This window comes from Ochotona princeps, chromosome 1 (assembly GCF_030435755.1).
Source record: "Ochotona princeps isolate mOchPri1 chromosome 1, mOchPri1.hap1, whole genome shotgun sequence".
In the NCBI taxonomy this organism is placed as follows: Eukaryota; Metazoa; Chordata; class Mammalia; order Lagomorpha; family Ochotonidae; genus Ochotona; species Ochotona princeps.
Window position 1 is genome coordinate 102,364,050 of NC_080832.1, and position 16,002 is coordinate 102,380,051.

General features: G+C 41.5%; 1 protein-coding gene across 3 annotated transcripts in view; it reads left to right on the forward strand.

Annotated features, from left to right (window-relative positions):
* The window catches only part of RCAN2 (regulator of calcineurin 2), a 263,810-nt gene that overhangs the window by 64,724 nt on the left and 183,084 nt on the right, over positions 1 to 16,002 (forward strand). The window lies entirely within an intron of this gene.

A 16,002-nucleotide genomic window follows, 5' to 3' on the forward strand; every position in this document is an offset into this window, starting at 1 on the left:
CCTGTATTTATTGAATGTACATGATTACCCAATCCTGATGTGTAGCAGACAATTGCTAATATTGAGCTGTTTCTATGAACCTGACACTATCCCAATTATTTTACATGTTTCATCTCATTCAACTTGCATGAAAATACAATGGGATAGCTTTACTACCTATGGTTATTTACCAGTGAGGCAATTGTGGGTCAGTAACTAGTCTACAGTTAGAGGGATATATAGATAGAAAGTCTGGTTTTAATGCCCATACGTGCAACCAGAAAGCTGGGTTACTGAGTAAAATAAATAACAATCCTTACAGTATGTTCAATGAACAGAGTAACACAATGTGTTTTTGTAAAGGTATTTTAACTTTTTGTGATTATTTGGTTTCCACTGAGTTTTGGTTTACATGATTCTTTTAGTTTTAAAGTAATACTTGGGCATCAGTCAAAAATTCTATTCTTAGACTTTATAAATTCAACTTAATCAGAATATTTAAAACTCTGTAAAAGGAGCTTAGGAAACCATTCTAGTAATAGAGCTGACCCTTCCCCTCCTAATAAAGTGGTTATTCCTGTTACAAAATTCCATGTGATCCTACATGGCAGGAATACTGACCATCTCCATTCTATTTAGGGAAGTGAAAGACATTTCCCAGGTCACATAGCTGGTAAGTGGAAGCAAGAGCATTCACGTGCAGGTTTGCTGACTCAGGCCCCGTGTGCCCTTGCTGAAAGACTGTCACAGCACCTTTCCCATCTTTGCCACTGATGGGTGACCTTGAGAAAACTCTTTGCCCTACTGTGCTTTAGTTTCCTCCTTTGGAAAAAGAATATGAGGATAACATAGGGTGAGAGTGAAATGGAGTCATCTCATGAACAGGTACAGATTGTGACCTGTTCACACAATAGGTATTCAATTAAAAAATGCCTCCCACAGCTTGGTATGTGTTCCTTTTTACCTTCAGGTTTATGAGTTTTACTTTGGAGAAATTTCAGTTTCTCTCAGCTTCAGGGCATCCATTTGCCTTTTTGTTTTTGCTTAGCTAGCTGTTCTTCAAGATGAACTACAAAGCACGGTGTTCAACTGCCTACTGTTTTCTCACACAGGTTAATTAAAGTGGTTGGTACTAAAAGTAGTAAACTTGTTTGCCTTTTCACAAACTACTGGGTGATTAAAATACAACTGCAAAAAAATCAAGTTTTCTTAGCAATTTTATTATAGAAGTATGTTACAGATTTAGAGAAGATTCAGTAAGCAGCATAAAATAGTTATGCAATCATTTTGCCTTTGTTTAGAGAGACTCTGTTCCTTTAAAATAGCAGTAAAATAATGATGAAAGTTCTGTGGGAAGGAAACGTGATGCCTTGAGAAAACCAGGCAGTCTGTCTGATCCCACTGGAAAAGTGAAAGCTGTAATGACAAGCGAGCCACTGCACCACGTTTAACACACAATATTGAGTAGTGGGTAAATTATATATGCAAGGTTGTGCTTCTGCAAATTGAGAATGGGGTTTTGAGACATGCTTATCTTAAGTAGCCACACACATATGACTAAAAATGAACCATAGGTCATCATAGATTATGTAATTCAAACTGTAATCCTAATTTTCCAGCTTCTGACATTACAAAAATTAAAGGACATTAGCAGAGGTGGAAAAATAAATGATACATTTTTTAAGTTAATGGCAGTCTGTACACACTTTGACCAGAGCACTGTTGTCAACTTGTAGTCTCACATCCCTTGGGAGAGTTTCTGGGATATTTTTGTCTCTTTTCACTTACCTTCTCGTACAAACAGTGGGGTTTCCTAGTTTTGTTTTTCTAATTTCAGAAACAAGAAAACAGAGAGGGAGAGTGTGTGCTCCCATTTGCTGGTCACTAGGTTAACTGAAGCTAAGAATCAGGACTCCATCTAGAACTTGGGTGGATGGCAGGAACTTGATCCCCTAAGCCATCACCATTGCATCCCAGGATTTGCATGAACAGGAAGCTGAAGTGAGGGACCACAGAAGGTATTGAATACAGAAATGCCAACGTGGGACAGATTTATCCAAGCCAACATCTTAACTATAGGCCAAATACCCACTCCAAATTTTAGATTTAACTTGGTAAATATAAACTGATCTAATTCACTTAAACTCTGGTGTCCTGGATAAATTTTATAAACATAATGGGTGCCTGAGATGAAGATGTGCATATCTCTGCTTTAGAAAAAGACAACTTCTAAAGGATGAGGGAATCATTTTGCAAAGGCTATTGATTTCTATCCGGTTGAGGACCATATACATGACCATGGACTTTTTCTTTTTTTTTCTTTTTTTTTAAAGATTTTATTATTATTGGAAAGCCGGATATACAGAGAGGAGGAGAGACAGAGGAAGATCTTCCATCCGATGATTCACTCCCCAAGTGAGCCGCAATGGGCCGGTACGCGCCAATCCGATGCCGGGACCAGGAACCTCTTCCGGGTCTCCCATGCGGGTGCAGGGTCCCAAAGCTTTGGGCCGTCCTCGACTGCTTTCCCAGGCCACAAGCAGGGAGCTGGATGGGAAGTGGAGCAGCCGGGAATAGAACCGGCGCCCATATGGGATCCCGGGGCTTTCAAGGCGAGGACTTTAGCCACTAGGCCATAGCGCCGGGCCCCCATGGACTTTTTCTTTATGCCTATCCTGTCTTGATGTGGATCATGTAATTTACTCTCAGGCTTTTTGTCAATCTCCCTGGCTAGTGCAAAAATTCCATGAGGATAAGGGATTTGGGGGTGTGCCGCCATCTGGCAGCGACACTAAAATGACGAGGCATACTCTGAGGGTCTGGGAAAAGCTGGAACCGCAACCGGACCCTTCACTGCCAAAAGCGGCTGCGTTTAAACCCTTCTCTCCACTGCCCCTTTCCGCATTGGCCTTAGCTTTCCTCCCCGCTTGTCCAGCCCTCTATCCACCACCCTTCTTCTCGTTCTTACCATACTTTATGCTGCATTTGTCTGTTCTTGTCCCCGTTCTTGTCTTACTGCTTCTGTACCGCTTTTGTATCCCTCTCTGCTGCTTTTCCAGCCCTCTCTCTGCCATCCTTCTTTCCGCCCGTCCTTCTCCACGTCCCGCCTTTCTCCGTCATCCCCCTCCTCTTACTCCAGCCCTTGTTCCTTTCCCCGTCCATCTTCCCCTGCCCTATTATTCTCATTCCAGCCCTCGTTCTCCTCCCTGTCTTTCTCTGTCATAGTCTTTCCATCTTTCTCGTCATCGTCCTTGCCTAGCTTTTACTGGCTACTTTTATATCGTTCTCCACCAATCACTTCTCCCTGTGGATCCAGTTGGCGCTACGTGATAGGCCAGTAGCAATGACATAATCGCAGCGAGGGCATTAGCCTATCCCTGTGACTTCCTGTTTACCTGCTGGCGAGACCAACCCCGCCTCCTGGGCCAGCCGCCATCTTGCAACGGCCCCTCCCAATCGAACGAGCGGCTTTAGCCCCCGCTCCCCGCAGGGGTGCTTTGTTCATTTCTGTATTCCCAGTACTTACAAAGACCTCTAGTTTGCCTGTTGAATGCACTGTTTTAAATCTAGGACATTGAACTATAGCTATACTCTTGGCTGTTATGAATGTACATTATCTATAATATCTGTAGTATCTGAGAGTTCTCTGCCATCTGTTAAGATAAATGAAGTAACGTGCCCCATGTCAATATATCTGGCCAGCAGTAAACAGACTCAGGGCCCTGTTGCTGTTGTCAGATCTCCACTGTAACCATTCTTCTGTAAGTTAGTTTGTGGTGAAGGTCAGATAAGTTAGATTGTGTGGAAGATATTGCATGTAACTGGTTTAGTACATGTATGTACTCATTCAGGAAGGCAACAATGAGTCCTGGGTCTAAATGGCAATTGGGTTGTCGTGTCAAGGAGATCAGGCTCTGAGAAGAGACCCCAGAGGGGAGGTTGATCAACCAAGTCCATCCCCAAAACAGACCAGATTCTCATTTCTCTTACTTTTTTGCTTCCAGGACTGATATCTTTGTGAATAGGAAAGGAGGACAGCCAACTTTGTCTTCTGAGGCTTTGAGTTCCAGTTATTCTACATGATTACTGTGCAATCTTGGGAAAGTTGTCTTCATGTTATTCGTATGTAAAGTGAATATGATGATCATGCAAGGGTACTTGAGAAAGTTTAAGGAAAAATAGAATTATCAGTTGATCTTACTGAAAAATGCTTTTAAAATCTACGTGTAGATTTTTGTGACATGCATTTTCTGTGAAATTTTTTTGAAGAACCCCTGCAAATACATGGTTTTCAAAATGTTTTGCACCAAAGGAAATTCATTTGTTAGTATCACTTTCCATAAACAATTTCAGTACTCTGTATTCAGATCTACATCATAAGACTGTTTTAGGTTAAATCTATATATAACATACCTATTATCTGTTTATACTTCATTTTTTAAAAGATTTATTTTTATTGAAAAGTTCGTATACAGAGAGGAGGAGAGACAGAGAGGAAGAACTTTAATTCGATGATTCGCTCCCCAAGGGACCTCAACAGCCAGTGCTGTGCCAATTCGAAGCTAGGAGCTAGGAACTTCCTCTAGGACTCTCACGCAGGTGCAGGGTCCAAAGGCTTTTGGCCGTCCTCAGTTGCTTTTCTGGGCCACAGGCAGGGAGCTGGATGAGAAGTGAGGCTGCCAGGATTAGAACTGGTGCCCATATGGGATCCCGGCACATTGAAGGTGACAACTTTAGCCACTAGCCCACCACGCCGGGCCCTATCTGTATATATGTTAGTACAAACACACTCAGGGATACACATCTCTTACAACAGTGCCTTAAACTTAATTTCTTTTACTTTAAAGGTTTATTTTATTTTTATTTGAAATTAGAGTCACATGAAGAGAAGGAGAGACAGAAAGGGAAAGATCTTCTGTCCTCTGGTTTACTCCCAAAATGGCCACAATGGCTGGAGATGAAACAGTTCAAAGCCAGGAACAGCTTCTTTTGGGTCTCCCATGTAAGTGCAGGTACCCAAGGACTTGAGCCATCCTCTGCTGCTTTCCTAGGCCATAAGCAGGGAGCTGAATCATCAGTGGAGTATCTGGGATATGAACTGGCACCCTTATGGGATGATGATGTTGCAGGTGGAGGCTTAATTTGCTATATCACGGCACTGGCCCTGAACTTAGTAAATTCTATATACATGTGAGGAAGTTTTGAATATATATGTATTTTTTTATTTGAAAGAGTTACGCACAGAGGAGAGAAAGAGAGCTCTGCATTCACTGATCAACTCCTCAAATGTCAAAAACACTGAAGACTGGTCAGTCCAGAGTCAGGATTCACAAGATTCCTCTGGGTACATGGGTACATGGGTACAGGGTTCAGGGCACATGAACCACCTTCCACTGCCTTCCCAGGCACAATAACAGGGAGCTTGAACAGAAGTGGAGCAGCTGGGATTGAAACTGGTGTCTGTATGGGATGCCAGCGCCACAGGTGGGAACTTAGCCTATTACATCATGGTACTGCCTGCAGAAATTTTAAAAAACTTTTTCTTCATTTCCATTGACTTCAAACATAGAGAAGGAGAGAAATTTCCCATCCATTGGTTCACACACTGAATACCTGCAAGAGCTAGCGTCAGCCATTATGAATCTTGGAGCTAAAAACTCCATCCGCATTTCCCATATATGTGTCAAGGACCCAAGTCCTTGAGCCATTACTTGAGGCTTCCAAGACCTATATTAGCAGAAGCTGGATTTAGTGCAGCCATGTCTCAAAACCAGGAACGCTTGATGTGAGATAGGAATATTTCAAACAGTATTTTAACCAGAATACTGAATGTCTTTCTCATTTAATAATTCTTAAAAATTTGAAAGATAGAGATGGAGGATAAGAAGTCAGGAGAAAGGGAGGGAGAAGGAATTTTAATTTTTGTCTACTTGACAGGTAAAGAGATAGAGCTCTCCCATGGACTGGTTCACTGCCTAACTGCTCACAAAAGCATGATCAGTCTGCAAAATTCATATTGATACACAGTTAGTACACAAAAGTATTTAAAAATGTTTAAGGCCAGCAGTGATTCCAGAGAGTGAGGGCCCATGATCTCCTTTAGGTAATGGCTCCGTGGTAAGCCGGGGAAGAGGAAAAGTTGGCAATGCTATGGCTAAAATACCAAGTCTTCAGCAGGAGGAGAAAGATCTTGGTTCTGTCTCATTCCCCCTGCCCCCTTTTTTCCCCTTCATTAGTCTCACAGTGAGGAAAAGTGTAAAACCTGAAGGCCACAGGCCTGGCCGTCTGGGGTCAGGTTTTAGTCGTGGCCTTACTGGTGTTCTCCAGCAGTGTGCCCTTGCACAAGCCACTGGGCCTCTGCAGACTCAATCTCTTTATTCAGAAATGAGAAGGCCAAATAAAGTGATTGAAAATGTTGTTTCTTAGGCTGATTCTGGGAATTCAGTTATCCAGAAATACTAGGACTTCTTGGAATGAGATTAATAATCCAGATGGTTCAGTACTTGGGCTCAGCCTTACCCCTTCAAGTAAGGCATTGGGTATCCTCAGAGGACCATCTGAGCATCCTAAGAGCCAAAGCTCCTCCCACTCTTCTGCCTGGTAGCCTTGGGAGGACAGCATGAGGCACATTAGTATGGCTCTGAAGGCACATTTAATGGGAAGATGTTTATCTTGACAGTCACTGCTACCTGTGAAAAATACCCTGGGAAGGGCTCATTTATCTTACTCACCTCCTCATCAGTAGTCCTGTGCTAATGTTCCTGTTATTCATCATGTTTTAAAATTAGCTTCTTAATTCTTTAATATGTTTAACTGCTCTGCCGTAAGATACACACTCAGCCAGAATTTGGGTTTGGGCAACCTCTGCACAGCATGTAAATACCAAGGACGGATTGCTTCCATACCTTTGGCTTCCTCATTGAGTACATTTTACTCATTGATCTTGTTTTTGTTCTTGTTGAAATAGACCTGGTTTTCCCAACTAAGTTTGGCTTTGAAATTCGGTGCTCTGATCTTTATCTCCATTTGCAGGAGTGTCAGTAGCGGTTTAAATCCTTGACTGGAGTACATCCTTCACCAGTTATGCATCCTTTTTCTATGAGATGTTGGCTCATTGCCCTTGATTTTTGCTAGCTTGACTTTCTTCCTCACTCCCCAAGGAGTCTGTCTCCAAGGTCCTCTCCTAATGATTCACTTCTTTTTAGTAATTATATTCCTTGGAAATTTAATTCACTGATAGTTTCATGCCCCCCTCTTTAAGTGGTTGAAATCCAATTCCTGTATCTTGATATTTAAATCATTTTTTAAATTAGCTAAGTCCCTTAGCTATTGCTTGAGTACCTGTGATGAATGGCTTACTATGTTGGTGCTAAAGATATAAAGGTTGGTGACTTTCTCTGCCCTGAACCAATTCTCATGGAGTCTAATTGAAGTGACAGACACAGAGTCGGATAATGTCAACCGGTTTGACAAATGCCCACCTACAGTATACAAGGAAGTGCACTGGGAACATAGACAAGTGAGTAGCTAATTCTCTGGCTCTATCAGCAAAAGGCTTCCCAGCATACAGCACATCCAAGGCGAGTCTCAAAGGCTGAGCTGTTGGTGAGATGCGATGCAGCTGACTCCTTGTGCTGTGTTCACGTTGATGTTCTGCTGCCCCCTCACGTTCAACATGTCAGAGTCTTCACCCACTTGCCTTTCCTGTTTTCTTATTCCCCTACTCATCCAGGGACTACATTTTAGCATTTCTGTTTCATTCTCTATTTCCCCCTGTCAGATTACAATGTTTTCTTCCTTCACCTTTCTTGTTCAGTTGCTCGCAATCAACATCTTGTTGTCCTTTGTTTTATGTTCAGCAACATCCTTGCTGATGAATCTGCCAAAGGTTACTTCCCTCTGCCACCTGTTTGCCTCATAACTGTCATGGTCATCTTTTCTGAAGGCCAGTTAGATTTTGATCCTTGTTTAGGAATAATGGCAAATCAACATTTACTCAGTGCCTGTATGCTTTGTTAAGTACTTTTCCTAGTGCTTTCTTTAAAAATACGTATGTTAATGTATTTTTATTGGAAAGGATGACTTACAGAGAGAAGGAGAGACAAAGATCTTCTATCCACTGATTCACTCCCCTAAAAGCTTCAACAGCTGGAGCTGAGCTGATCTGAAGCCAGGAGCTTCTTTCAGATCTCCCACTTAGATGTAGGCTTTGGGCCACCCTCCACTACTTTCCCAGGCCATAAGCATGGAGCTGGATCATAAGTGAAGCATCTGGGACATGAACCGATGCCCATATAGGATCCTGGTGCTTGAGGGGGATGATCAGCCAATTGAGTCATTGCACTGGGCCCTCCTAATGCTATCATAATGCACTATCAAGACAACCTGTGAAACAAATAATTTGCCTTTGAGTACTTCTTCAGAATAAGAGCCCAATAATCTGTGACATCCTGGAAAGCAGGGTTGGCATTCGTTAGTTTCAGCATTTGTGAATCCAGCGCAGTTGCTAGATTCATACGCTGTATCCTGGATTTGTTCCCAATTTGTGCCTTCATATATCTATGTGCCCAGCAAAAGCTACTTGATCAGAAGATGTTGAAATTAAGCTATTAAAAAGCAAACAGTTTTCCCGGGTATTTCATGTGCTAATAATTCCACATCCTGTTCAGCAATAAAGTGAACACCTCTTGATGCTGGGATCACTGCTGTTTCTGAAAACCTCTGAAACTCCCAGATCACAAAGACCAGGATAGGCAAAGCTGAATCCCACAACTGGGAGTGCAATCCAGGCCTCCTTGTGGTTAGCATGGACAGATCACCTTCTGCCTCACAGGGTATAAATTAACAGGAAGCCGGAATCCAGAGCTTGAACTGGTCACAAATTCAGGCACTCCTTCATGCGACAAAAGCATCAAGTGCCTCAGCTGAACCATTAGGCCAAACACACAGCCACTTGAAAACTTTAAACCTTATTGCAAAATAATTTATCTAGGTATGCTTGCTTGGCAAAGACCGATTAGCATAACAAGAATACGAGACTTTTTGGGTTGTTACTGGCTTTTATGAAATTGTAGCACACAATCTATCCTGCATTTTAAAAGGCAGCTTGCTGACACGAAGAACATGATGATCCAGCAAACTATTTAGAAATGTGCTGCACTTTGCAGTAACAGTTTGTGTTCTTTATCAGCCAAAAAAGATTCAATTTTCTTTTCAAGAGGTCCTGCTGCCATCTGCTGGTTCAGTAGTAAACTACACAAAGAGTGGATGGCAAATTACTGTGATGGTTAGATTTTCAGGAAAATTTTATTTTGTAATTTTTTTTTTTTTCATAAGAGAGAGTTATGAAGGTCTAGAAACTTAGCTTCTAAAGGCAATGATAAGGTATTTTTTTTTAAAGATTTATTTTATTTTTATTACAAAGTCAGATATACTGAGAGGAGGAGAGAGAGAGAGGAAGTGGAGCTGCCGGGATTAGAACCAGCAGCCATATGGGATCAAGGCGAGGACCTTAGCCACTAGGCCACGCTGCCGAGCCCTATTTTGTAATTTTACAGATGGAATATTAACATGTGATTAAAGAAACAATTTACTTAGAAATAGTTTTATTTCTGGAGAAGAACTATTTGTAAGTTACATCATAATCCTGGTTGTAAATATAGAACAGGAATTGACCATGGGCCCAGGGAAATCCAGGTCCTCTGTTTCTCCGGATGAAATCAGTTGCCTGAAGCCAAGTTAGGCTTGAAGGGAAGCTAGTTGTGATCTCACGCATGGTTATATGTAGATAAGGAGGAAGTTAGAGGGGGTGGTAGCAGGAGGAGGATGCTAGGTGATTACAAATAGCTCAGTTAGGTCTTCACACCAGCTGTGCTTACACTTCCTTTACAAGGAAGAGTTTGACTGCGGCTTGTTGGAGCCTATGGGGTAAATGCTTAGCAGTGGATCTCCTCCCCCCCTCTTCTTTTTCTCCTTCTTGTCTAAAGTTCTACCTTTAGAATAAGTAAAAATAAATTTTTTTTTTTCAAAAGGGGAAGGGCCCCACATTTTGTCACAGCCAGTTAAGCCAGCATCTGTGATACTGGCATCCTGGAAGAGCACTGATTCAATTCTCGACTGCTCGTTGCTAACGCACCTGGAAGAGCAGTGGATTAAAGTCCTTGAATCTCTACTCACATAAGACACCCAGATGAGGTGCCTGGCTCCAGTCAATTGGATAATGACCCAGCAAACGGAAAAGTACCTCTTACTCTGTCTCTGTCTCTCCCCGTCTCTGAACTTATACCTTTCAAATAAATTTTAAAAAGTCTTAACCAAAAATGGGCTTCTTGGGAAAAAAGACCAATTTCTGGCATTTTCTGATTCCCATTGTGTAAACGGCCTTGACATGGCTGGTTTCCAGATGTCAACATTGTGTCTTTAAATGTTGGAAGGAGGCCAGTGTCCCATGCCATTGTGTAGCATCTCCACTCTATACCAGATACAAATCGCCTGAAGATAACAGATAATTGTTAGAAAGGGCTGCAGTTTGAATATTCTTTTAAAAATTTATTTTACTAAAAATTTACATATAATTGACTTTAGTCATGATTATGTTTGACAACTAGATTGTAGGAGTTCTCAGAATTTAACTATCAGTTTTCCAGAGGAGGTTAGCAAGTCCTGATTTCCAGCACATTTCTGGCTCCACTTGAAGTGTCTAGGGGTAGATTTGATGGACCTGAGAACACTGAATGATCGAAAAAGAGGCCCAGTAGGTATTAAAAGTTCTTGTATGGCTTCATTACAGTGGAAACAGAATATGAATTTGTTAAGGGATCAAGGATGTGGTGTGGCTTTGATTTGGGATTATGGAAAAGTGGAAGCCTTAATGGTTGGAAGGTTGGATGAAGAGGACGTTTGGAGAGGCCAGAGGGTAGAATACTTTAAGTGTTTTCTCTCACAACATGGGGTATTATTCTCTGATATCATAAGGCATTAGTCAGCTAATATATTGAAACTTAACTTTGTTGAGATAATGTTAAGTGACTCTAGTAACCTAATTTTCCTTTCTTGCAGTTCAAATGAGGATAATAATAATGAATTGCTTTCTGAGTTATTAATATCAAGGGGTGGGGTTTATGTGAGAGAGAACAAGCCTGAATACCGTGTGTTGGGTTTTCAGATAACCTGATACTTCTGTGGCTTTGTGCATAGCAAAACCTCTCTGAGCACCTGGTGTCTGCAGTATAATGGACCTAACAGTTTCTGCAATAATGTGTTCTTGTAGGAATGCTGAATGTGAATTACCCAGAATAGTAAGAACCTACCTCTTAGGAAACGATAGCTTTATTCTGCTTCTGGTATCCTTAGACCCTTAGTACAAATACATTAGGAAGAGTTTTAGCTGGTTGACCTGAACTCCCCTCCTGTCCAGTGCGATGTAGTATGTTAGATTATGTCAGTGAGATATGGAATAAGAAATTGAAGAAAGTTGATCAGTATTGTATACCAGCTCTTGTTTGGGGATGAAGGACTTTAGAAAATATCCAGAAGGACAAATAGCAACTGGATGGAGGAGGGATTCTTCTCTTGTAGTTCTTTTGTATGGCTTGTTTCTCTCCATCCAAGTCTATATGGCCTCCACTGAAACTAAGCTTAATTTTCATAATATTCCTTCATAAATTTGTTTCTCTCTGGATTACCTTTTTTAGCTAGTAGGCTTAGAAACAAATCATAATTCTTCCCCCAAAAAAGATTTATTTTATTTGGCAGACAAATGTGCAGAGAGGGAATCTTCCATCTACGGGTTACTTCCCTCAGTAACCAAAATGGCCAGAGCTGAGACAATCCTAAACCAGGAGCCTCTTCTGGGTCTCCCATTTGGGTATAGGGGCCCAATATCTTGGGCCATCCTCTGATAAGCAGAGAGCTGAATCAGAAATGGAATAGCTGGGACACAAACCAGCATCAATATGGGATGCCTCTACATTTTTTTAAAAAATAAGTCTTATGCAGGAAGAGATAAGACAGCAAATAATTTTAATCTGTTAAATAGACAAAGTGAAAAAATACTCAACAGGGGAGAACATGCAATGAATCCTGGCTTGAAAGATTGTAAGTAGATATAATCTCTTTGGAAAAATAATTGATAATACAACAAGAATGCTTAAAATGTTCATGTATTTCTGCACAATTTAGTATCAAACTACATTTTCTAGGGAAATAGCAGATTTAGGAACAAATATCAATTGAAGTGAAAACAGCGAACTCTTTCTTTCAGAATCCCCTCACAGTCCTTGAAATCTGTAATATTCTCTTGCAAGATGTTTCCTCCTGGCTTAGGCCTACCTAGGCTGCTATCCACGCAGCTTGGTTTGACGCTGGACAGAAGAGCACACAAATTTCCAGCTGCTCTCATTTCTCTCTGGTAAAGCATAATTACAGTTAGACATTCCAAACTGCCCAATACTCTGTGCATGTTCACTTTATCATCTGAGTGGCTATTTCACACTTTGACAGTTTCCTCTAAACTCAGATGGTGGGATGGCCTTCACTGACAATAGGACCATACACAAATAAGTCAGAATGTGCACCACCGTCATCTTTCCTCTGCTAGGTCCACAGCCCCTGCTTCATGCTTACTGGCATTCTCTGCTTCCCTTCTCTTACAAAAGCTGTCATTATTTCTCCTCCTAGCAAAAGCCCAACCCCTCCACAGTACCCAGAGCCCTGACCCTTGTTGCTTTCCAACCGTACTCACAGTGAGCCCTTTCTTCTGCATGATGCAGCACTTTCTCTATCTCTGTCAGCCTGTAAACATACATCCTGTATTTAAAGCAGGACAAAAATAGGCCTATCGGGCCCGGCAGCGTGGTCTACCGGCTAAAGTCCTCGCCTTGAAAGCCCCGGGATCCCATATGGGCGCCGGTTCTAATCCCGGCAGCTCCACTTCCCATCAAGCTCCCTGCTTGTGGCCTGGGAAAGCAGTCGAGGACGGCCCAAAGATTTGGGACCCTGCACCCACGTGGGAGACCCGGAAGAGGTTCCTGGTTCCCAGCATCGGATTGGCGCGCACCTGCCCATTGCGGCTCACTTGGGGAGTGAAACATCGAATGGAAGATCTTCCTATCTGTCTCTCCTCCTCTCTGTATATCTGACTTTGTAATAAAATAAATAAATCTTTAAAAAAAAAATAGGCCTATCCTTCTTCTGTCTTCTTCCAATTACTTCTCATGTCAACTTTTCAGAAAATCTGGAATTTTCTGTAATCACCATCTCCCACAAAACAGTAATTCCACAACTGTTCAAACACTCTTAATCATTCTTCCTTTCTTGTCCTTTTTTTTTTTAAGCCTTTATTTATTTGAAAGATAGAGTTACATAGAGAATGAGAGGGTGAGACAAAGTTCTTTCATTGGTTGGTACACTCCACAAATGATTACAATGATCACATGGAAGCCAGGATCTTCATCTGGGTCTCTCATGTGGGTGCAAGGCCCTAAGTAGTTGGGGCATTCTCTGCTACTCCACCGCATGCATTAGCAGGGAGCCCATATCATAATATGACACTGCATGTTGTGGCTTAACTCGCTACACAACAGCTCTGGTTCTTCACTTCTTGATCTTCTTTGACCTATTGGCAGATCAGGCACCATCATTCTGTGTGTATCATTCTTGACTGCTCTAGAACATTTAACACAACTGACTACTTCTTTCTCAAAGCTCTTGGCATTGGTGACACAGCAATCTGCTTTCCCCTTCCTCGCTGGTCACTACTTCTCTGTTCAGATCTGTTTTTCTTTGGCTGAATGTGGAGTGACCCATGGGGGAAGGTATTAGCACCTCTGTTTTCATTTATTCATCCTCCAGAGATGATCCCATTTATCTTTCTAATGATTCCCTATACTCCTGAATGTCTACCAGTAGTCTTGTCCCAGAACAACAGACTCAACATTTAGTTGTCTTCTAGACCTTCCATACAAGTTGGGACTACTTCCCAAAATTGACAAGGGAAAAACAGATCCCTGGGCAGACCCTCAGAAAATTTGCTTGCCCCACCACATCTCAATAAATTTGTCCCATATGATCACAAGTCTCAGACTGGACCAGGCCAAAATCAAAAGCCAGGAGATTCATCTAGGTGTCTCCTGTGGGTGTCGGTGGATCATCTCACATTGTTTTCCCATGCCATTGATAAGAAGCTGGTTCAGAAGTGAAACACTCAACACACAAACCAGTGCCCATATGGGATGCTGGCTTCACAGGTGGCAGCTTTAACCACTATTCCACCATGCCAGCCCCTCTCACACTCTATGTAGATCAAGCTGTCATTGTTTCTTGCCCTCAGGAGTATCTTAGCTGGTATTTCTGGGTGTACTGCTGCACTGTGTATAAACTGTGCTCCTGGCAACCAGAGAAACCTTTACAAAGCACAAACTTAAAAATTTATTTACTTGAAAGGCTGAATTAGAGCACATGCAAAAGAGAGAGAGAGAGAGAGAGAGAGAGAGAGAGAGAGAGAGAGAGAGAGAGAAAGAGAAACAGAGAAAGAGTCCTCCCATCCACTGGTTCACTTCTAATGGCCAAAATGGTTATGTCTGTACCAGGCCACAACCAGGAGCCTGAAACTCTATCCATTCTTCCCGTCTTTCCATCTTCCTTTCTTCCCACGTAGGTGGCAGGAGTCCAAGTCATTGTGTGATCGTCCACTGATTTTCCAGGTGCATTAGCAGGGCGTTGAATAGGAAGTAAGCAAATGAATTTGAACAGTGGTCATATGGAATGTGGTAGACAGAAACTTAGTTCACTGTGCCACAATGCCTATCCCTATTGTTGATTCTTTATATAAAAGCTCCCTAACTTAACATACTTAAAATCAAATTCATACTCTTTAATCAAATCATGCCCCACCATTCTTTGAAACTTTATCACATCTCTTCTGACTATTATGTTTCCTTCTCACAATCTTCCTTACCAACTACACTCCTCTTCCTCTGAGTATTTATAGGATAGGGTACTTCTTTCAATTCAGAACTTTGGGCTTCAATGCCCCATCCTTTGAGATGACTCTCGTTTTGATGATATACTTTCTGTTTTTTATGATACAGTTCCATAAGTTCAGGAATTTCTGCTGCCGTTTCTTCCATCATTTTCCTTTTTTTTCACTGTCTACTTGGCAATGATCTGATTAAAATACTTAATTTGATTGATTGGTTGATTCGTTCTTTTGTATTTCTCTCGAAAAGCTATTTGAGAAAAGAATCTTGTGTTGTTTTTTTGTTATTTACCCTGTGCCTATAATTCTTTTTTCTTTTGATAAGTTAAAAGAGTAGGTCAATGCATGTGATTGAAAAATGCTTGATGTAAGAGATGATGAAATTATTAGAGTATCTTACTTAATAGTTTGAAAAGCTTGAAATGTATGAAATAATGGCCAGCACTGAGACAATCCTGAGAAATCCACTGTTAGTCACTCTGGCATCTCATTTTGTTCTCAGCTGCTCCATTTCTGATCCAGCTATCTGCCAATGGCCGGGAAAAGCAATAGAGGATGGTCCAAGTACTTGGGCCCCTGCCAACCAATGGGAGACCAGGAAGATATTCCTGGCTTTGTCCTGAATATCCCAGACTGTTGTGGCCGTTTGGGGAATCACACAGCAAATGCAATATCTCTTTGTTGCTCACTCTCTCTCTGTAACTCTTCCAAATATGTAAAGTGTATAATATATATGTTATTATATAATTATATATAATATCTATAAAACAGCGATAAGAAAGCATATTGAGGGGGCTCCAGTGGCGCAATCGGTTAGCGTGCGGTACTTATATGACAGTGCAGGTGGAGAAAGCATGTTGAGTTACTAAATGAAGATATGTTGTAGTATATGTATCTACTTGTGAATAGAAGGAAAACGCTCAAACTGTTAAATATGCCTTGACAATGTGATATTAAATTTACTGTCTTTGTCTATACCTAAAATCCCATGATACACCTAAAAAACAGAATGTTGGACTTGTGATTGTTGCTGAAGGACTCTATTA